We start from the raw sequence: 23,458 nt of genomic DNA, 5'->3' as shown, positions 1-23,458 counted from the left end.
ATAAAGAAGACAAAAGACAACCCTCAGAATGGGAGAAAATATTTGCAAATGAAGCAACGGACAAAGGATTAATCTCCAAAATTTACAAGCAGCTCATGCAGGTCAATATCTAAAAAACAAACAACTCAATCCAAAAATGGGCAGAAGACCTAAATAGACATTTCTCCAAAGAAGATATACAGATTGCCAACAGACACATGAAAGAATGCTCAACATCATTAATCATTAGAGAAATGCAAATCAAAACTACAATGAGGTATCATCTCACACCGGTCAGAATGGCCATCATCAAAAAATCTACAAACAATAAATGCTGGAGAGGGTGTGGAGAAAAAGGAACCCTCTTGCACTGTTGGTGAGAATGTAAATTGATACAGCCACTATGGAGAACAGTATGGGGGTTCCTTAAAAAACTAAAAATAGAAGTACCATATGACCCAGCAATCCCACTACTGGGCATATACCCTGAGAAAACCATAATTCAAAAAGAGTCATGTACCAAAATTTTCATTGCAGCTCTATTTACAATAGCCAGGACATGGAAGCAACCTAAGTGTCCATCAGCAGATGAATGGATAAAGAACATGTGGCACATATATACAATGGAATATTACTCAGCCATGAAAAGGAACGAAACTGGGTTATTTGTAGTGAGGTGGATGGACCTAGAGACTGTCATACAGAGTGAAGTAAGTCAGAAAGAGAAAAACAAATACCGTATGCTAACACATACATATGGAATCTAAAAAAAAAAAAATGGTCATGAAGAACCTAGGGGCAAGATGGGAATAAAGATGCACACCTGCTAGAGAATGGACCTGAGGATACGGGGAGGGGGAAGGGTAAGCTGGGACAAAGTGAGAGAGTGGCATGGACATATATACACTACCAAACGTAAAATAGATAGCTAGTGGGAAGCAGCCGCATAGCACAGGGAGATCAGTTCAGTGCTTTGTGACCACCTAGAGGGGTGGGATAGGGAGGGTGGGAGGGAGGGAGACGCAAGAGGGAAGAGATATGGGGACATATGTATATGTATAACTGATTCAATTTGTTATAAAGCAGAAACTAACACACCATTGTAAAGCAATTATACTCCAATAAAGATGTTAAAAAAAAGAAAAAGAAAAAAAGAAAAAAATCCTCATATAGTTGGAGCTGTGCAGTTCAGACCTGCTTTGGTTAAGGGTGGGCTGTGTTAAATAACACCTGTAGGCTTTTTTCCTGTTAATCTATCTTATGCCAGTTTAATTCTCAGGCCCAGCCACAGAACCTCAGAGGGCAGAAGGAAGCTTTTCCTCCCCTATGCAGTTACCGTTTTCCTTCTTATGCCTTGTGGACGGTTACAAAAATGGACTCCTTCCCTTCTCATTTTTTACCCCTACATATCGTCATGTTAAATGTTAAATGTTCCCAAAGGGTTTGCTTTTGGAATTACTACGTCTGGTTAAAAAAGAATTTTAAAAAGAGAATGAGAGAGAGAATATGATATTACATATCCTGTGGAATAAAACGAAAATGTACAGATGTGTCCCTAGAGTCCATTATGCATGACTCACCATGGCCAAGGTGAGTCCCTCTCCGTGGAGCTAAGTTGCTTCATCCCTCTGGTTGCTTTGTCATCCCGAGCCACAGTCCTCACTCCCTTAAATCCTTGTAAACCTCACTGAAATTATAGCTTTTTCAAAAAGCATTTGATTATTCCTTATTTTATCTTCATATTGTTTGTATTTATATTCATCCATCCTGCATGCCTGACTAGACAATGAACTCCCTGAGGTGCTTCTAGAGCTTGGCATCCTCAGTGGTACCGTGCTGCCCTGCATTTATTCACATTTATCCAAATTTATATTGGATCTGGATGCACTGGCTGTTACATTAAGCCTGAGGCTGGGGCTAGTGAACGAGGCATTCTCCACCGTCCTGGAAGTTATAGTTTATTAAAGAAGGAAGAAATAGGTCATTAAAGCTGCGGGATATAGATTAAAAGAAATTTGCAGTGTTCTGCGTGTGCATATTACCAGGTGACCAAACGTAGGCGGGATAGTTTGGGAATGTTTTGTGGGAAAGTGATACTTAAGCTGAGACCTGAAGGGTGAGCGGTAGGGGCTCAATAACTGAGAATACCTCTTTAAAAACTAAACTACAGAACCAACTTTAAAGAGCAGATAAAAGGTCACAGGGGGATTTAGAGATTCAGCCAATTCAGTTATGGCAACTTCGACTTACATGAAGGACAATTAGTAAAATAAATGGCATTTCATTTGATTCCCAACTTATCTAAAATCTTCTCGCCTTTCACCACTGCGGCCGCAGGCGTGAGTACGCTCAGGCTTCAGAAGAGGCTTGCCTCCAGTGTCCTCCTCTGTGGCAAAAAGGAGGTCTGGTTGGACCCCAATGAGACTAAGGAAATCACCAATGCCAACTCCCGTCAGCAGATCCGGAAACTGATGAAAGATGGGCTCATCATCCGGAAGCCTGTGATGGTCCATTCCCAGGCTCGATGCCGGAAAAACACCTTGGCCCACAGGAAGGGCAGGCGTATGGACATACGTAAGCAAAAGGGTAGTGCCAACGCTCTAATGCCCTAGAAGGTAACCTGGATGAGGAGGATGAGAATTCTGTGCCGGGTGCTCAGAAGATACCGTGAATCTAAGAAGGTTGACCACCGCAGGTATCACAGCCTACACCCGAAAGTGAAGGGGAACGTGTTCAAAAACCAGCGGATTCTCATGGAACATATCCACAAGCTGAAGGCAGGCAAGGCTTGCGAGAAGCTTCTGGCGGACCAGGCTGAGGCCCGCAGGTCTAAGACCAAGGAAGCCCGCGAGCACCATGAAGACCGGTTCCAGGCCAAGAAGGAAGAAATCATCAAGACTCTGTCCAAGGAGGAAGAGACCAAGAAATAAAGTTCTCCCTCTTTTCTCTGTACATAGTGGCCTCGGCAATTAGATAGACCACTCATTCAATAAAAAACAAGCCTTTATCTGCCTTAAAAAAAAAAAAAATCTTCTCAAGAAGAACAAAAGACAAATGGTAGGAGACCCCATGGCTAACCTCACAGTTGGGCAGTTGGAACCAGGCTGGCCTGTGACGAAGATAACTAACCAGCTGATGGTGAAAAGACAGAACAGGTGATTCTCGGAGTCATCTGCTTTAAAACCAGTACTTTTCACGATTTCCTTTGCTTTAGTAGCATTATATTCATGCCAAAGTGTTTGTGAATATTACATGTATTAATCAACGTAAAAGCTCTTTGAGAAATCATGGTCTCCAGGGATAGAAGGTACTTTTACTTATCACCTTCCTTTGTGTGCTACAACAGAGGAGGCTTTCCTTTTACAGAGAATATTAAAGAACAATGATTAAGCATGTTCTTGGACACCATAAACGTATACAAATAAATGCCTACTAAAATTGTATGAAGGCTCATAAAGGTGTAAATATGAGGAAGAAAAGGCATTTGCAGAATCTTTCCCTACACCTGTGAGATGCCCATCAGCATTGGTGGCAATGCTGTTCTCTTGGTGCTTATGAAAAGTGCATGGAAGATTGCAGGGTGAGCTCATGGGCAGACACTAATAGATGAAATGATGTGATCTCCTCAATCACCAGTTTGCCTCTTACGAAATTTCTGCAGTTAAAAAATTTGACTCAAGAAGGACACAAACTGAGTGACTGCTAGGAGGTCACTGAGCACACTATCTGTATATTTATACACAGATAGATCTGGAGAGTAAGCTTTCCTAGGACTCAGTGAAAAGCACATCAGAGAATGTTGTCATTGCCTCCTATTTTCTGAGCTGGTTGTAAGACAGTGCTTATAAGGAACTTAAGGAAGGGAGAACCTTGTTTTCACATGAGATGGTATATGGAACTCTCATATAAAGAAACATAAAATTAAAGATGATCTGACTGAAAGTGGCAATTAAAGCCAACAGCTCTGCTTGGCCAGTATCTGTGATGATGTCCCGGCTCTTAGAATCCCCTCCCAGCAAACCAGAACCTTCCTGGGATGGCTAAACCTAGGTCAGTCTATATCTTCCTGGAAGCCAGGGGATGTTGTAAAGCCTTCGGTTGCATGTCCATGGCCTATGCGGGATAAACTGAGAAAGTGCAGAAGGAAGCATTGTCTCAGGGGGCAAAATTGGAATAGTGGCTCCACCACAACTGTGCATCCAAAGGGGTCAAAGCAGATAGATAACAGGATTGCTTTTCATGGGAAGTGGACAGTGCAAAGTGGGGCAAGTATACCCCCACTCAAACCAACAAGCAACGTTTTAAAATCTGGAGCAAAATTGAATCATAATTTACTGAGATTTACAAGGGTATTTGTATGTCCATGTTTTCTTGTTAGACATCTGCAATAGCTTCATTTTGTATTTCAGTTTTTATGTCATAATATTCCCAGACATAGGATATGTGTTCAGAATTTAATATAAGGGCATAAAAATGTATCAGAATTTAAAATTAGATTTTGCAGCAATATTTATCCAATGACTGTGAAAAACTCAACATGGAAAAAGAAAAGATAAAATTTTCATGTGTTAGGAATTTATTTTTAATGAGAAGCATTTTCTGTCTACTCAAATGAATTAGTATAAATCAGCTGACCATAAATTATGAATGTCAATATTTGAAACATGCAAGTGTAAACTTAGGCCACTTGAGTAGGTGCTCTCCTTTCATTATGCAAAATAAAACATAATCACAGCAGGGTATTGCAATGTGGGGAAAAAAATCACTAACAATCATTTTTGTCTCTGCCATTCTAATCAGTTTGGAAATAGGGAACCAAGTTGACAATGTTTTATTCATTAAAATTTTCTGTCTATGGATGCCTCAGATCCTCATGACTCCCTCCACGGAAATTAAAATTTTAGGGCAAAAAAGGAGAGTGTAGTCCTTTTCACTCACTGTTTTGATATTTGTCATAAGCCTGGGTTCAGCTCTAGGTTTGATGTAACCATGTATATTATACTTTATCACCCGAACCTATTTGTTGTTTAGCCCTGTGTTATGTAGCTATTCCATCCCATAGTCCAAAAGTGTGCTGTAGCTTGCAGATAGTGGAGGGGCACTTTATGGCTATGGGGATATTGCATCTCCCCAGCTGCCCCCATCAAAAAGATGATGTGGTCAAAGCACTATTACAGGCATTTTTATATTTCAAAACCCAAGCCTCCCAGGAATCCTTACAGACCCATCCTGGTAACATTTGACACATTCAGACATGGCTTAAGTGCTCTCTGGAGGGCCTTCTGAATTTCAGGATCAGCTGCCACTCTAGCCTTGTCTCCAGAGTAAACCTACACGGTATAGATCTGAACCTAACACTTGGAGACTGACCTGGTACCCAGATCAGCCAAGCCACAGTCTAAAGCAGAGCTGCCCAGCCGAGCCCACCCTGGAGCCACAGAACCACAGCCAATCTGCAGATTTCAGAGCGTGAGAATAACAGCATGTTGCTATAAGCCACTCTGTTTTTGGAGGGGTTGTTTTCCAGCCTTATTGTGGCAATAACTGGTCAATGGAGAACTTCAAAGCAGGTCTGAAGGAGAGAGCATCCAATTAAAAAGTACTTTGGTTCAAACATGTAGAAAATAGGTTGCAGTTAATCATTGAATAGGACTTCTGTCATCCCGATGGTGGTATTTAAAGCTAAAAAGGAATTCATCACAGGCATCTAACAGGACTTTGTTGCTCATAAAATATAGGCTCCAGATTTTCATAGAAAAGCCATAGATGAAGTAACTAATGAAATCCATACTTAGGATAAGATGCAAATCTAACTCATTATGCTAGTCAGAGTTTGCATATTTTGTCTCTTTTAGAGGGAGAGGTTAATCCCAAATCCTGGCAGGATTATTAACGTCCTATGTTCTGCCTGGGTTATTATTCTTCCTGTTCAGTGGGTAGAAAACGTATGGCTTTCACTGCTACATAAAGACATTTTACTGGTGAAATGAGAAATCGCAGACTATGCGTTATGGACTAAAAGGAAAAGAAAAGACCAGAATCCTAGGTTGGTGCCCCATTTCTGCTGTTTCTAGGTCTGTGGCCTTGAACGAGGCACTCTATCCCTTTGCTCATTGTGCTTTTATGTCTAGGAGAGAAGTGATACCTTCGCCTACATCACAGTGCTGGTGTGAGAACCCATGTGATGATGTTATGAAGTTGCGAAGAGCCAGACATGTGTCACTATGTGAAACTGATGTTAGGAGAAATGCATCATAACACTGAAGGCTTTGAAGTTACACAAACTTGGGTTCAGACTCCAACTCTTGCCATTTCCTAGATGTGTGATCTTGAGAAGTTTATTTACCACCCTGAGCTTCAGGTTTTCCTGGAAAAGCAGGATTACAGCACCTGCTATAGAGTTGTGAGTCCTAAATGAGATAAGGAATGTGAAACATTTAGCATAACGCTTAGCATAGAGTAGGGGCTTCCAAATATGGCAGATGGATTAACGACCGGGCATTGCTTTCTCAGCACTTGTTGACACAGTGGCAGCAGATACAGGCACTGAGTCTCTGCAGTCACACCGTCCTTTGTACCAGGGAGAAAGTCCAGAAGTTGGCCCATTATTTTGGCTTTTGGTTGCAGAGTTACTGAGGATCCGTTCTCCTTTCCCTCACTTCCGCTACTGATGGTGGATGCTGCTTTCCAGGCTAGAGTTTGTATCTTCTCTCATGTCTCCTCCAATGGCTCATTCTATGGTGGTAACATCTGGATGAGACTGAGTCCAGGAAGATCAGCCTTGCCTCTCCCCTGACGACTGTCCTGGATCTAACCCTTCCTAATTCATTACCCTACAATTTGGTATCTTTATCTGCCAAGACGTAGTGATGGTTGATTCTTGTTAAGGAAAACAGATCACTAACTCTGTACCATGTTTTCAGGTTGTAAGATAAAGAAAAAAAAAATCATATTATTGATTGGTATATGAAAATAGAGAAAGCTCATACTCCCCAAATACTGGAGGTCGGGGGACGTAGGTTTCCCTGTTCTCTATCAATAAATATACATTTCCAGGAGGACTAGAGAGTTTAAAAATTCACTTATAAATTCTAGCCACTTATTAAGCTAATGTGTTCACTTTATAAAGTAGCTGGCAACCTGGTGGATGTGAGGTAACCTTTAATTAGAACATTTAAAAATACTTAGTTTTATCTCCGTTAAACACCATTCCATTCCCATTGCAGAAAATTTAGAAAAAGGAAGAAAAATTGGAAGAAGAATCGAAAGACACACATAGTCCTCCCACCCACACATGACAACTCTTTACATTTTGCTGTATTTTCTTCCTGTCACTTTTGCTGTGGACACTTTTAACTAAATCATTTCCAAGTGAAATAGTTTTATACTCTTCTGATCAAAGGCTGGATTTCAGTAAAGATAAGCCAGTGTCAAAAAGCTAGGCCTCTTTCAGAGTCACTGTGGTTATTCAGCATCTTTGACTTTGGGCTTTTCCAAGCCCCCAAAATCTGGGCTGGCTTCCCAAGGCATTTAGAAAGGTTGCTTAAAGCATGATGCCAACAAACATTTGCTGTCTTAAAAATTTGTGTCCAAATCTCAGCTATTTAGCTGAAAAATTAACAGACAAGTTTCAGCAAATTGAATTGTGTAGCGTGATTCTCAGTTCTGCTAAAAGGAGAATAATAAATTTCAATTGACAATAACAGAGGTACCTTATTTGAATTTGTTTTTCTGAGTATCTTCCACTTGGGATTTACAAAATCTACACAAGCTCTGAAAAAGCTGCAATTTCCTGTCTATTAAGCCCCAAATGGAAAAATAACAAATATGATGAAAAACAGCAACCTATTTGACAGACTAATATATATTAATCCCATCGCCATGGTTGAGAGATGGAAAATTATTATTGAATAAGACTTTCATCAAACCAAATATTTCCTATTGCTCCAAAGTACATATCTGGCATCACTTCTGCTTTACACATCTGCTTCTGTCTTTGAACTCTGATATTAATCTGAAGGTTGCATGCAGCTGCACAGTTCCAAGATAATTAGTTTTTTCCATTATATATTACAATTAATAGGGTAGACTTAGAAAACATTCAGAACTTGGATTTGCATAAACTCTGGGCAGCTAGAAGATTTTTCCAAAATTCAAATCAATCTTCTGGAAAAACGTGCAGTTTCCCAGCACCTTCCTGGAATCTTTTACATTTCACCTCTCTCTGAATATTTTTAGCCATTTTCTCTGCATTTTTATACTTAATTGCTGTCAGGACTTTACAATCCTTCTTGGGATATTTCAGAGACAACCAACCTGAAGGAAGTGACACCTGCCCTGACAGGTATGGCAGCAAAGTTTTGGGTTGGCTTTTTATATTAAACATGGAGGATTTTATGTGGATGGCATTTTCTCCAGAGCTTCAGGAATTTGGAAATATCCATATAAAAGTGGCTTTACGGTTACCTCCCCACAAGAGATGAACCCTCACAACCCCAAGGATGTTGATGAAACAGTTCATGTCGTGTATTATAATTTCCTTCCATAGAGAGGGTTCCAGGGCCTCTTAAAGAGCAAAGACTCTAGATGTTCTTGTTTTATGTTTGGTGCTTTGTGTCCATTGAAAGAGAGGAGACCAGGGAGGAGGTGAGGTGAAGTCCTGACATCCTGAGTGGATGAGAGCTGGTCTGAGGATGAATAAGGTGTCCTAGGATGGAAGAATATTTTGAGCAAATTGCAGTGTTCACTTCCAATAAACGCAAGCCAGCTTGTACTTGTCCTGCAATACCAACCAAGTGGCCATCGTTTACACAATCACTTTCATGAAGTAGAAAGGAAATTTCTACATGTCAACAGCATTCTTACATGATCTATACTTAGTGAGAAGATATATCATATCTTTGTTCTTAATTTTCCCAGAAGACTGTCCTTCTCCTTAAAAACAAGTGGGTGAAATGGCAAAATGTCTGATTCTTGCGTACAAGGACAGTTTGCAGACACGCTGTTGGTTTTATGCCCTTTTTTTCTTGGACCTCATATTGTTCCTATTACGAATATATTCTGCTCAGCCTCTAAGTGTCATGGCTGTCAAGTTTATTCGGTTTTAAAATTTTCTCCCCTCGGAAATTCACATTATTTAAATATTTTCTGACTTGCACAAAAGCAAATTTCAGAGTCTGGCTGAAACCCTGCTGGTAATTTTAACCCAGTAGGAGAGTATGTTGTTGATTTTTGTTCTAGAATGTGGTCCATTCAGTGGAGCTGGAGGGACGCCTGGTGAGGAAGAGCACGCACATCCTTTGAGCACTCTTGCTGTCTTCACTTGTTCTCTTCTCTGACTTCTGCGAACGCCACACTGGCCTGGTTTCCCTCCTGTCCTTCTGCACAGTCTTCCTCTCCTATACCGCGAATTGCCTCACCTGGAGTTTCTCAGTCGTTAGCATTGAGCCTTCTCCTCTTCTGGCTCCACACTCTCTTTGGGGGTAATACTGTCCATTTGCATAGCTCCCAGATTTATCCACGAAGCTCAGAGCTCTGTTTGGGGGTCCACAGTCATATCCAAGTGTCTATTTGAAATTTTTTTTAATTGAAGTATAGTTGATTTACAATATTGGGTTAGTTTCAGGTGTACAGCAAAGTGATTCAGTTATACATTACATATACGTATATACCCGTATTCTTGAAAACATTTTTTTCATTACTGTTTATTACAAGACAGTGAATATAGTTCCCTGTGCTATACAGTAAATCCTTGTTGTTTATCTATTTTATATATAGTACTGTGAATATGTCAATCCCAATCTCCCAATTTAGCCCTCCCCTCCTTCCCCTTTGGTAACCATAAGTTTGTTTCCTATGTCTGTGCATCTGTTTCTGTTCTGTAAATAAGTTCATTTTTTAGATTCCACATATAATTGATATCATATAATATTTGTCTTTTTCTGTCTGCCTTCACTTATTATAATAATCTCTAGGTCCATCCATGTTGCTGCATCTTCTGAAATATTAACTTGTCTCTCTCAATTTCAGATGCTGAATTGAACTTTCATCTTCAAACCTGCTCCCCCTTCATCCTTCCCCATCTGTGATAGATTAAAAATATCTCCAGTTTATTTGACACCACTCCCATCGAGAGGTGGCAGCTATGGAACCTCCCCTTCAATCTGGGGAAGCTTGATCAGAGTGATGTTGCAAGGTTTCTGGGTCCGGACTTTAAGAGCCTGGCAGTTCCCATAGTCTATCTCTTGGCGTACTTGCAGTCTATCTGGAACAGAATTTGTTACCAGGCAGGATGCAGCCATAACCAAACACCAAAACATGTAGTATCAGTGTTGGGACCAGGTAGCAGGTGGAGGCTGGAAGTGCCTCAGGAGACAGTTGGGAGGACTTGAAGGACAGTGAGGAAAATGCTGGAGAAACGATGACCTGTATTACGTCGTAGGGAAAAGAAAAGAAAAACTGTCACCTGTGGAAAATAGAACATGTATCTAATGAACTTGTGGATCCAGATAAGGAGATTTCCAGATAGAATGTCCAAAGATCCAGCTAGTTTCTTTTATCTACATATGATAACATATGCAAAGAGAGAAAGGAGCTTTAAAAAGTGCTGTTAAATTTCAACCTGAGTTTAGAGGAACCATAAAGAAACCAGGACTTTTGTGTTCAAAAGTAAACTGTTCTCATCCCCATTCTCACCCAGGAAAACATTCTCAAAGTAAGTGGCTTTCGAGCAAAGACCAAATCTAGGGCTCTACCAGGAAAACATGACACCCTTTAGACAGAAACTGGCTCCCTCAGAGACCGAGGTTAAGTCTTTAACCCCTATTTATCCTTATCGTCATTTCTGATCACACATTCCCATTAAATTTCCTCGTATTGTAAAGATTTCTTAGCCCAGGGGTCCCCAACCTGGGCCCCCTTTGGAACTGGGCCGCACAGCAGAAGGTGAGCAGCGAGCGAGCGGAGCTTCATCTGTATTTACAGCCGCTCCCCATCGCTCGCATTACCGCCTGAGCTCCACCTCCTGTCAGCATTACGGTGACTTGTATAACTATTTCATTATATATTACAATGTAATAATAATAGAAATAAAGTGCACAATAAATGTAATGCTCTTGAATCATCCTGAAACCATCTCCCCCCCGATCCCTCCCCCCCAAGTCGGTGGAAAAATTGTCTTCCATGAAACTGGTCCCTGGTGCCAAAAATGTTGGGGGCCGCTGTCTTAGCCAATCTCCTAGGCTTTCTACTTTCGGATCTATCATGTGACTCTACTAGATTAATATTCCTAAAGTGCCACCTTGATTATTAATGCAAAACATTTCTGAGTGTCTATTATGTATGGTCTTTAAACTTGACACCAAAGGGACAGTAGAGCAGGACAAATGTTCTGTATTTAAGGCACTCCCCGTGTAGTGAGTAAAAGAAACATGTCAACAGTAATTAAATAATATATACTATAAATAGAAGTAATAGTAAGTACTATGACATGTTTGAATCTATGCCAAGGGGTTTAAACACCTTTTGTTTAAACATTTCAATAAGCCTATGAAGTAAATATTATTGCCAGACTAAAATAAACATTGGTTTAATAGTAAATATATTATACAGACTAAGAAACTAAATCTCAAAGAGTTTTGGTAACATAGGGAGTATGTGACGAAAACTAGACTGTGAACCTACTTTAATGATAAAGTAGGCACCTGCAGCCATGATGCTTTCCATCTTCTCACTGATAATGTGCTCCTCTGTCTTCAAGGAAGAGTCCTGGATTATAACCATAGAGTCTAAGGATGCGAGGCAGGATTCCAAGCTCCTCCTTCAAATCACATGCTCCTGGGATATTGTTTCCATCACTGAGTTTGGAATGATGGAGCACTTCCCAGACATTACTTAGCTCAAGTGTTCCAGGCACCATTTTCCTCCCTTGGAGCCCCTGCGTCTGGGTCCACGCGTTAGTGAGGAGAGGAAACCTTTCAGGCTAATGCACTGGGATTTGAGCATCTATCTTTGGAAACCTGGAATCCAAGCCACTCATCCATTTAAAGTAATTATGGAGTTGCTGAGAGAGTAGATCATAAAACTTCCTAACGCAGGGAGAAAAAAAATGTAACTATGTGTGGTGATGGATGTTAACTTATTGTGGCGGTCTTTTCGCAATATCTACATATATCAAATCATTATGATGTATGGGTTAAACTAACACAATGTTTTAGCCAATTATATTGCAATAAAACTGGAAACAAAATGTACAAGAGAATACCACCACTGTGGAAAATCATGACACATAGAATGTTAAGGCAGAGGGACCACAAAGATTGCGAAGGTTACATTTTATAATCAAAGAAAATTTGGCAAAGGGAAGTTGAGGTGACCCGCCCAAGGCAACACAACTAATAATTGATGGAACTAAGGTTTGAACTCATTGTATCTGGCAAATCTGTACTAGTTAGAAATTAAACTACAATTGACAAAAAGAAAAAAAATTGGAGTTCATGATGGAATTTAAAAGAAAGGGGACTTGACTTTTATTTCTGTTATGATGTACACTCAAAATGTGAAAATTTCAAGATCCTACAATTCACTCACATAGGAAAGAACCTTTAGCACTGATAGTCAGAAGGGAAGGAAGGAGAATTTTATTACCACCAGATTAGCAGAGTTTGAGAATCTGTAATACTAAGTGAGGATCAGATTGTGAGGAACTGGGAATTCTTGTATAGCACTGGAGAGAATGCAACATTATAAACCACTGTCAAGAGCAAATTAGAAACACTGAGTGAAACTGAAGGTGTTTGTGGCCCTGGGTCCCAACTGTTTCACTTTTGGTATAGACCACAGAGAAGCCCTCATCCAGGGCACAGTAGACCTTTATAATAGAGAAAAATTAGAAATAGCTACTAGCTTATCAAACACAGGACTGTGGATGAATACATTGTTATCTATCATATAAAGAAATACTGTATAGCGGGTAAATGAATGAATTAAATTTACACATCTCACTTTAGATAAATCTTAAAAACTTAATATTTAACCAGAGAAATCATGTTGAAATATGATATTTATATGAAAAATTACTATATTTTTCAATCATTATTTGCATATATATATGAAAATTGTAAAAATAATTACTGTAATGATAAATGCAAATCCAGGATAATAGTTACCTCTAAGAAGGGAAGACAGAGAATGGGATTATAGTGGGATGTAGAGAGGGTTTTCAAATACCTCATAATGTTTTATTGCTTAAAATAATCTGAGATAAATGTGGTAAAATTATCAAGAATTTATAAAATAAGGTGTCATGTATAAGAGCCTTCATTAAATTAGCCTCTATATATACTTACCTATATATCTGAAGTATTTTAAATTTTTTAAAAAAGTTACAAAAGATATTAACTGTGATCTTATTTTGTTGCTAAGAGTTGCAAAGATCTAGGAGACTGAGTTACAACTGGTAAATACAAGTGGGAAATAATATGAAAATTAGCTAGTTTATCTGATTTTCTTTTTAAATTAGTGACAAACCTTAGTGCAAACAACCTAGTTCTTATACCTGAGTTTTGCTCTGATCAAAGTCAGGTAATCATTTATAAATTCTTTAGGGGAAAAAATTCTGAATTAAGCAACTTAAAGCTCTTAAACTAATCTGGAATACTGGGGGACAAGTTGAATAATTATTCTTTATTAATCCTGACAGTATCCTGTCCCATCCAATCCTACTTAAGATGCAGAAATTACTTTTCTTTGGATAACTCAACAGATTCTTTTGATGAGTATCTTTTTGTACAGAAGGTAAGGGTACCTTGACCCTTTTTTAAAAAGTACCTAAGCAGGAAAATGAAAAATTTTAAGAGTTGTGTGCCTTTCCACACAACTCCCACCTCCCAAATGAAATCCAAGAGATTTAGATAGTTTTCTCTTCTTCTAGATGAGAAAAGCTGGTCACCATTTCCTATAAAATGGCAATTTTTAAAATTACGCGAAGAACAAATACGAGTTCTCCCCAAAGTTTCTACTTTACCTTCCTAGTTAATATTTTTGATCTTTTAATTATCCCTGAGACTTGAGCCAACACGCACCAAATATATTATGCTCTCATGTTAGCTATAAACTTTAGTCATCATTTTTTCAAACAATATTCAACAATAAACTTGGTGTGTATGAGTTCTTTTCTTACAAAAATCTCTCTATAACAAACATCATGTTTCCTTCAGTTCATGCAATAGCCTTCTCACTATCTCTTGTTTGGTATCTGATACCCAAATAAATTACTCTTAATCTTTCTAGAATTAAATATTATTTTTATTATTGCCTTTGTCTGAAGATCTAATTAGAGCACACCTACCTAAGGCCCAATCACACAGGATTGTAAACTTTGTTCTTCCGGATTGGCTACAAAGAAAACCACAACCAACAGTCATTGAGTATCTACAATGTTGCAGATATTGTGTTATCACATTATAAATCTCTTCTAACAAAAACTCTCTAAAGGAGTTATTATTCCAATTGTCAGATAAACAAACTGGGGCTTGGAAAGGTTGAACTTCCGTTTCCAGCCCTGATGGATATCCGAATTACGTGGAGAGCTTTTAAAAGACACCAGTTGCTGAGATGGAGATTTACAAGCAGGAGTCTTTTTTAGGCAGTGCACCTGGGAACAGTCCTCACAAGGGGGTGGGGGGGAAGCAGGATGGGACAGGGGGAGAGTATGAACTGTGGTGATGCCCCTGTAAAAGGGGCCGCCACCGACTCCACAGCGCCCTCCAGCTGAAAGACTCTTCCAAGTTATCCCCAGAGGAGGCAAGGGGCGGGGCCTTTGTGCTGGCACACGGGATCTTTAGAAGCAGGCTGCTCGAGGGAAGGCAGTCTCCGGCTGATGTGGGCAGTTCCTGGAGAGGACTCAGCTGTGAGCGGCCCGCTGCCACACTCACAGTAGCTGGGGAAGGGCGTGCCTGGGTGCTGAAGGCACGATCTGGGTGGCACCCCACACTGTAGTATTTCTTTTTAATCCCATAGATGATTGCAAAATAGCTGAACCTCTACATCATGACTTGCCTATTTGGCATTGCTGTCAATCAGGGACCCAGAGAACCACACCTGCTTGTGTATTCAGAGGTAAGAGAATCAAAGTGAAACACTGACCCCATGGTAGAATGACCTTACTTTTCCACAGTATGTTACAGGTTACAAAAAACTCTTTCTTTTTCATTATTTCATTTGAGACTCAAAACGACCCTCTGGGTGGGGTCCAGTTTTACAGGCCAGCACATCAAGACTCAGGTCTGTGAGTGCCCAAATCACACATGCAGAAGGTCCTTGGATTAACTCCACGGCCAGTTCTCCGTTCATTTAGACCCAGATGCCTTGTGTGTTTCCGCCTCGTGTCCATGATGCCAGGGTGTTGATAAAACCTCAACTTCCCTTCACCTCTCATTTCTGACAACCTTTAAAACTTTCCTACAAAGTACAAGCCCAGCATATCCAATGAGTTTAAGTGTTGAAGAAAACACAAAAACTGTGCATCACTGCATAAATATCTGCTTTATAAGTCACCCTTCATAAGGGAGCCTATTAAATTATTCATTTTAGCAGAAGATAAACCTATTAGTCTTGACACTCACTGCATCTTACTTACCCACGTGTTGTACTGGAAACAGATGAAATGTCATAGATATGAATGAATATATCTAAGGAAACTTTTTATGCTTAGTATCTCAAGATACAGTGTAATAGACCACTTCAAAGCAATACAGTATGTGAGTGGAGAAAAAAAAAATAGCAAAAACACAAAAAATTCTGGCTACTTTTATTTTCTTCTGCCCATCCACATTCTTCCTAAAGTCTGAAGAATCTGCATTGAGGTAGCACTGTGAATGTTCAGGAAATGGTGTGGTTGTCATTGGGAGAACCACAGACAAACACAACGTTTAAGAGATTTTGTAGATAGATGTGGTCCATCTTGGGCCTTCATTCTGTAAAGACGGAAAAGAACTGTATCTGAATTCTCTATAGCACTGTGGCTATTTCTTTACCTTAGTAGCAGGAATAGTAGCCCAACAATAATTTCACAGGGGGAAATAATGAAACACAGCTCTGTTTTCTGAGTTAGGTTGCAGGGTATAGCTATTCTACAGCAGGATTTTGAGTAAAGAAAGTTGTTTTAATTCCAGCAATTCTGTGTTCTACAATGAGAAGTTCTCACTTTGGAAATTTGGGGGATTCAGGAATAAAATGCGTAGACTCTTATTGGAAGAGGCTGCTTGCTTCTGTGGGAAAGGCCATGATGGGTGAGACTGGTGTGGGAGTGGGGGCCACTTTCCACATGAGGACACTGGTTCTTAGACAGGGAATATAGTCTGGAGAGTTTCCAGTTGCCAACACCTGCAGCCCAGGTTTCACCTGGAGGCCAAAATGAGGGGTTCCAGCCTTTACTGGGGCTGCTGGGAGGAAGAGGGTATCGTGAGCCAAAACTCAGGAAAGGAGGAGTGGAGCCAAGGGCTCATGGAAGCGTCCTGTTGACCTCTTCAGAGGACGTCAGAAACTACAGATGAGGGATTCCCACTCTAAGAACCCAGCGAAATTTGAGTCCCAGTTGGCTGTCTGCTTCCCTGCAAAAATTAGAAAGAAAATCTTAAAACCAGAGCCTGGAGGAAAGAAGCGAGTATGTGTGGGGACTGGGTTCTACTCCTCAGTAGGCTGCAGAGTGGGGCTAGACCGTATGAGGAGGGAAGAAAAGCACTGTGTGTGGAAGAAAGTGTGTTCTCCGCAGGAGGACCGGAGGAACCGAGGCCAAGAGCTTGGTGACGACTCAGAGCAGAAAGGAAGGCGGAGTATCAGCCTGGGTCTGAGAAGGGCTCCTGGCACTGAGCTGCGGAAAACCCCACGTGTGGATCAATAACTCCCCAAGCTCCATCTCTACCTTGTCTGCCTCCCCACTTTCCTCCTCACCTGCAGGTTCATGTCCCACATGCCTGCTGGACCTCTTCCCATTTATGACTCACCAGGATCTCCATCCATCTCCTCCTGACTTAAATAGTCCTGATAATGGCATCACAATTGCCCTTTCTCTTCCCACATTCAGCATCCTTACTGGTCTCTCTTCATTTCTTTTCACTTGGATTATGAAACAGCCTTTAGTATTAGTACTTTTTCGGCTACACTCTTTATGTAATTTCCTTCCTCGTAAAACAAGAGTGACTATCTATTGTCAACATAACAATTTGCACATGCTTGAATGGCGATCTCAAACCCTTACCAGCCAGGTCTTTATCTCCATAAAGACCCTTTGTCTCTGGGTCTTTATTCCAGCTGGGCTAGACCATACTCCTTCCTTAAAGGACAGCCTGTCTAATAATCCCCCTCAGTGTCTTTTCTTGTATTATTTCCTCTTTTCCAGAAAGTCATTCCATCTCTGCCTGTCCAAATGTAACCTCTCTCCAAGGCATCTCAAATATTTCATTAGCTAGGGAATCTCTTCTGAACCACTCCCAGCGGTAAACCTCCATGGAACCTGAAAAATGAAACTGACAGTTTACTAAGTCATAGCAGAACACTTACTTTCCAGTGACAATGATATGTGGATCCACTGTTGAAGGCCATTGCTTTCCTTCCAAGACTCTGGTGCTGAGGAAGCTGGATGGGAAATCGTAATGTTGTTTGTGCAGACAGGTGTGTGTGTGCTGATTGCTCTTTCTCCCAGGCTAGAGTGAAGCCTAATTAAATATTGCTCCCTTGCAAAAAAAAGAATTTCTCTTGTGACCAGATGTCTTTTTCTCCTGGCTGTGTCTCTCTGCTATAAAAAGAAGCACGAGTCTTGTCCAAAGGACTGGAAGGGGCAAACATTACACCACGACGGTCACTTCATCCTTCTCCATTTCACATCACCTTTTTCTTTCTTCCCCCAGTTTCTTCAAAAAGCACCTAGATGGGGCTTCCCTGGTGGCGCAGTGGTTGAGAATCTGCCTGCTAATGCAGGGCACATGGGTTCGAGCCCTGGTCTGGGAAGATCCCACATGCCACAGAGCAACTGGGCCTGTGCGCCACAATTACTGAGCCTGCGCGTCTGGAGCCTGTGCTCCGCAACAAGAGAAGCCACGATAGTGTAAGGCCCGCGCACCGTGATGAAGAGTGGCCCCCACTTGCCGCAACTAGAGAAAGCCCTCGCACAGAAACGAAGACCCAACACAGACAAAAATAAATAAATAAAATAAAAATAAAATTAAAAAAAAAAAAGATAGCATCATGTAATGGCAATTCTAGAAAAAAAAAAAAAAGCACCTAGATGTACAAACAAATGGAAACAGATTAAAAAAGGTCCTAGTGTGGGGAGGTGGGGTGGGACTTGCCCATTAATGGTATATGGGCCCCAGCTCAGCTGTTTAAAACAAACCAATAAACAAAACTAAGTTATGATATTAAGAAAGTCCATTATTTCCCTTTGCCATTTAAACTGGCTATATTACCTTAATAAAAAGCACATAAGGGACTTCCCTGGTGGTGTAGTGGTTGAGAATCCGCCTGCCAATGCAGGGGATGTGGGTTTGAGCCCTGGTCCGGGAAGATCCCACATGCCACGGAGCAACTAAGCCCGTGAGGCACAACTACCGAGCCTGCTCTCTAGAGCCCGCGAGCCACAACTACTGAGCCCGCGTGCCACAACTACTGAAGCCCGCACGCCTAGAGCCCGTGCTCCGCAACAAGAGAAGCCACCACGAGAAGCCCGCGCACCACAGTGAGAGTAGGCCCTGCTCGCCGCAACTAGAGAAAGCCTGCACACAGCAACGAAGACCCAATGCAGCCAAAAATAAATAAATAAATTTATTTGGAAAAAAGCACATAAAAAATTTTCTGGAATACATGTTAATTGGTCATGCTATTTTTAATATTTTGTTGGATTTATTCACTCATATGTTCTATAAAAATTTTGCAACTATATTCCTAGATGATGTTAATCTATGACTTTTTTGTCCTTGTGCACTCCTTATATCAATGTTATTCTAGCCAGATATGAGTTGGTTAATTTCTCTTCGTGTTAATTTCTGAAATTGATTGTATAAGAGTAGCCACCTCTCACACAATGGGACATATCAGGTCATAAGTCAATTCCTATTATTATTATTACTGTTTTAGCCCTGCAGACATACCTCCAAGATTGTTCATGCCTCTTTTTCCAGTCTGGATTGGGTGCACCCTTAGCTTTCTGCACAGTTTTTTTTTTTTAACCTTGTCATGGGAATTCTTTTCCTTCTTTTCTGTATCTCCCTTTCTCTTCTCCCTTGCTCCTCTCGCTCTCTCTCTCTCTTTCTTTTTTACTTCCTCATTTTGTTGGAACATCTCTTCCAAAAACCTGAAAAGGGATCCATAGGGAATCCACTGCTTGGAGAACTGGCATGTCTGAAAATGTCTAGTCCAACACTCACTCTTGTTATTTGACTGGAAATAGAATTCTAGGTTGTAAATCATTCCTGATTCATTCTGAAGGTAATTTTCCGTTCTCTTCTGTCTTTGGGGGTGGCTTTGAGAAATCTGACTCCGTTCTAAGCCCTTTGGTATGTGACCCATCCCCCGACCCTTTCTCCCCCTCCCCTTATCCCTGCAAATCTCTGAAACATCAACATGCTAATTTTAACATATCTGTCAATTTGTTAGACAAAACGTAGTATCTCATTATTCATTGAAATCTTGGGGAAAGTTCCACGGAAAGGCCAGGAGTCACCTTCTGGATTCTTTTCTACATAGTGAGGCAAGAAAGCCTGCAAACACTAAGGGTCTTACCAAGTGGAGAAATCCTCCAGACTCAGGACACCAGTTAAATTAGACCCATTTGTCAAACAGATCGAATTCTGTTCACGTTTACTCCATTTATCAAATGCGACAACTCTTCTCACTTAGATTTTGCTCCCCACTTTTACTTACTTTATGCCATAGAGAAAGTGGATGGTTTGGGGCTGACATCAGGAAAAGAAAGTGTTTAGCATGGATTTCTATTGTAACACACCAAAATATAAAATTTAAGCCAAATAATGGGATGGAAAATTAGAAACTATTGCTGGTAAAATTGATATAACTGTAAAGGAACATACATTGATATAACACTAAAGGAACAGGAACATATGTGTTAAGGGAATGATCTCATAAATTAAAACGTGTTCTTAAAGTAAATTTAAATATTACGTTGAGGTGAAATTCATCATAGTGTGATTCGTTTTAGCAATTCATCTTAATAGGATAAAGGTGTCAGAACATGAAAAGAAATGGGTCCAGTATAGATTTTAAGCAGAAATCATTACAAATCACAATGCCCAAACCACAGAATCATCTACCCAGAAATACCTATGCTTGTGCCCCACCCATATGCATCCCCCTCCCCCCGGGGCAGTGTGTTCAGGGAGACTTCAGGCTTCCTTGCTCTCCAGGTTCTGCCTGGTTGTGTCTAAGAAGCAGCACTGGCAAGAGAGCAGATCGGGGATGAGAGAGGAGTTGCCTCCCTTATTCTTCACTGCAACAGCCCCCTTGCTGCTTCCTGCCTGGATGTGGTGGCCGTTCTACATTCAGCTGCCACTCACCCTGAGTTCCAGTAACATCGCTCCCTTCCCCCTTTCCCTGGCTCCTTCTGGCCGTGGGTGTTGATGGCTTCCTCCCCTTGTTAGATCTCCACGTAGCCCCGTCCTTTTCACTTATCTAGTTCCCTTGTTAAACTCTACTCACCTAAAGCCTTTTAAATGCCTAACTCTTCCACCTGGGACTCTAATGGCCCAGCCTGCCCTCTGGCCTCCTCTGCCACTGTGTGCTGAGATGTACCCTCTACTCCAGGCATAAAGAACTTGTACAGGTACCCCAAAGCCTCCGAGCTTTAAGTATACCATTTCTTCTCATTTCTCTTCATATCCACCTTAAATTTGTCATGTAAAACCTCCTTCCAAGTTCACCTTTCTTGGAGACCTTTGCCTGACTCCTGAATGTGACTGAAAGCTTCTTCAGAGAAGGTGTCACGTCTTGGTCTTCTTTGACCTCCAGCCTTTAGAGTCTGTTGGCTCAGATAAATGATGGAGAGAGAATGGAGGCACTGGAGCCAACTGAAAGATGATTGCGGTAGGTTGAATGTAGGGGAGAAAAAGATCTTGGTGAAGACAAATCAGGAAAAGAAAGAGCACAAGAACCATAAGAGCTTAACAGGAATAATTTTGTGGATTTGGGTGCCACCATTGCCAGAAGTTAGGATGTGCAGAGAGGAAAATGGCTTAGGAGTAAGCGGGAGTTAAAAGCATCTTCCACGGATGCGGGGAGAGGGAAAGACTGAAGCCTGGGAGAGAGAGTGAGCTTGGATACAAATATGGGCATTTTTTTCTTTTAGGGGTTGAAGCCAATAGCCTGGCTGAGATTTCAGAGGGAAGTAGTCTGGTGTGTGTTGTGTGAGAACAAGGGATGTGGGAAAAACACCAAAGAGGCAAGACCAGTAAAAGAAAGAGAGACAAGCAGAGAGAAAGTACCATCTCTTGGGGCCACAGAGAGAAGGATGGAAGGACCCCAGGAGGAGGAGGTTATGGGCAAAAGTATCACATATCAAGGAAGGGGAAAGAAAAGGTCAGCAAGATTAGTATTATGAATCCACCAGGTATCTTGGAGGCAGAAGTAAGACTGGGGCGGTGGGGGGGGGGGGGAAGCGTGAGGAAGGAAGTGGGGAGGGGGAGGATATGGCAGAGAAAGGACACATCAGAAGGCATTCTGAGGAGGTGATAATTCACCTCAAAAGGAAGTAACCTTTTGAAATGGGTAAAAAGATGGATGAGGAAAGTCTGCCTAGATTTCTTTGAATTACTTCCCAAAGCAGACAGGGAATGTCATTTTCAATCTCTACACCTTTAAATCTGTGATTCCCTTACAGTAGTTGTCCTTTGGTGGACAGATCCAGCTATTCACTGGCAGCATATGAATTCCAGAGCACATATTTGTGGGACATTTAATTATTTTCACGAATAGCTCCAGCATATTTAAACTTTGCTTTGTCACGTCGTCCTAGCCATTCTGCAGAAATGCTCTCAAGGCGGCCGTGTGTCCATCTTTTGATCTCTTTAGTGGAGACACCTGCCTACTCCCTTCAGACACTCACGTGTCCCTTTCCAATTTTTAGTTACCTTTTTAGGGAAGGGGTTTTAGCAAAATGCCTACGGCAAGTCTCAGCATTTGGTGATCCATTTAAGGTTTGGGAATTACATTTTTCCTCTTGGAAAACAGAAAAATACTCGCCAAAGAAAGCATTACTGACTGGAAGAGAAACAGTCATATTTCCTCCTTTCAAAAAAAAAAAAAAAAGAAGACGGGGAATGCTTACTTCTTCCTAAGAAAGCTAAAAGCCCAGTTAAGATCACTAGAATTTTCATTACAATAGTTGTAAGCTCCCAAAATTACTTTACAGGACTGAGTGATCATCTCTTAATTCCCTGCGGGAAAAGCTGGAAAAGTGAACAGAGATACGGATGTGGTGCTTCCCAAGAAAACAGAAAGTTTAGAGCAAGTTGATGAGACACAGGATAAAATAAACCCTGCGGCAGACATATGTGAAAGACACAGCCCCAAAGACGGCAGATGCTGCGCGGGTGGTACTTCCGTTAGACAAAGGAAAGAAAATGGATTCGAAAATAAAAAAGAAGCTGGGAGATAATAGTAACGGCTGAAACTGAAGCATTTGGCACCTTGCAAAAGGTGTGTAGAAAGAATAAACCCAGCCTGGGAATATAAGAAAAGATCTTGAAGGTGTGTGGGTGTATGAATTTTTTTCTTTTTTCTCATCTTGGCTTTTAAAGATCTATTCTTAGTTGGGAGCGCATAATCATTTTTATTCTTGCCGTGGCGATAACAATCTATACTGCACCTCCGCTTCTGTGATCCAAAGGACACAAACCCTAGAAATTCTATTATCATAGTTCCTGATTTGGTGATAGAGATTAAATGAAGAGCACAACTTGTATTATTAATGGAGTGAGTAGATTCCTAAATCTTGGTAAACATCACATTACGTTTTTGAGCCCAGAGACGCAAGTTTTAAAGTACAATACATTGATATTTGGATGTAGGTCTATAAATGATTATGGCTACTGTCTATCCTTTCAAAACTTAACAAGGGTTGGGAAAGCTTGAAGTGGTGGATTCTTCATAGAATTTGAAAAACAGGAAGCTGGATTCTTGCTCCCTAACAAGGCTGGCGCTAATGGAGAAACAAGAGTGACCTGGAGTTTTGTGAAAAAGTATCTTCCAACCTATCTTTATTTGATTTCTTCTTTAGTTTTTGAAAGCGTTTCCACCTGGCATTCTGTACTCTAATTTTCTGACTCTGAATATATTTGAATTTGGTGTGCCTTCCCTCCTAAACAGCAAAGAGCTCAACTCACAAAACAGGAAAGATTTTTTTTTTGAGGGATCTTATGCTGCATTTCTTTTCAGAGCCTGGAGCTCTCAGACATCATCTCCTCTTGAACAG

The 23,458-nt window shown here is 40.9% G+C and overlaps 1 pseudogene across 1 annotated transcript; it reads left to right on the top strand.

Moving 5' to 3' along the window:
• Positions 1-1,907: 1,907 nt before the first annotated feature.
• LOC309625801 (large ribosomal subunit protein eL19 pseudogene) lies at positions 1,908-18,213 on the top strand (annotated as a pseudogene). Its single transcript, XR_014249444.1, has 2 exons — positions 1,908-17,649; positions 17,886-18,213. The product of XR_014249444.1 is annotated as a large ribosomal subunit protein eL19 pseudogene (transcript).
• The last annotated feature ends 5,245 nt before the right edge of the window (positions 18,214-23,458 follow it).

The sequence above is a fragment of the Balaenoptera borealis genome, assembly GCF_965194805.1.
Source record: "Balaenoptera borealis genome assembly, chromosome: 3".
In the NCBI taxonomy this organism is placed as follows: Eukaryota; Metazoa; Chordata; class Mammalia; order Artiodactyla; family Balaenopteridae; genus Balaenoptera; species Balaenoptera borealis.
Note: the sequence above shows the minus strand (reverse complement) of the source record. Positions and strands in the feature narration are given on the sequence as shown.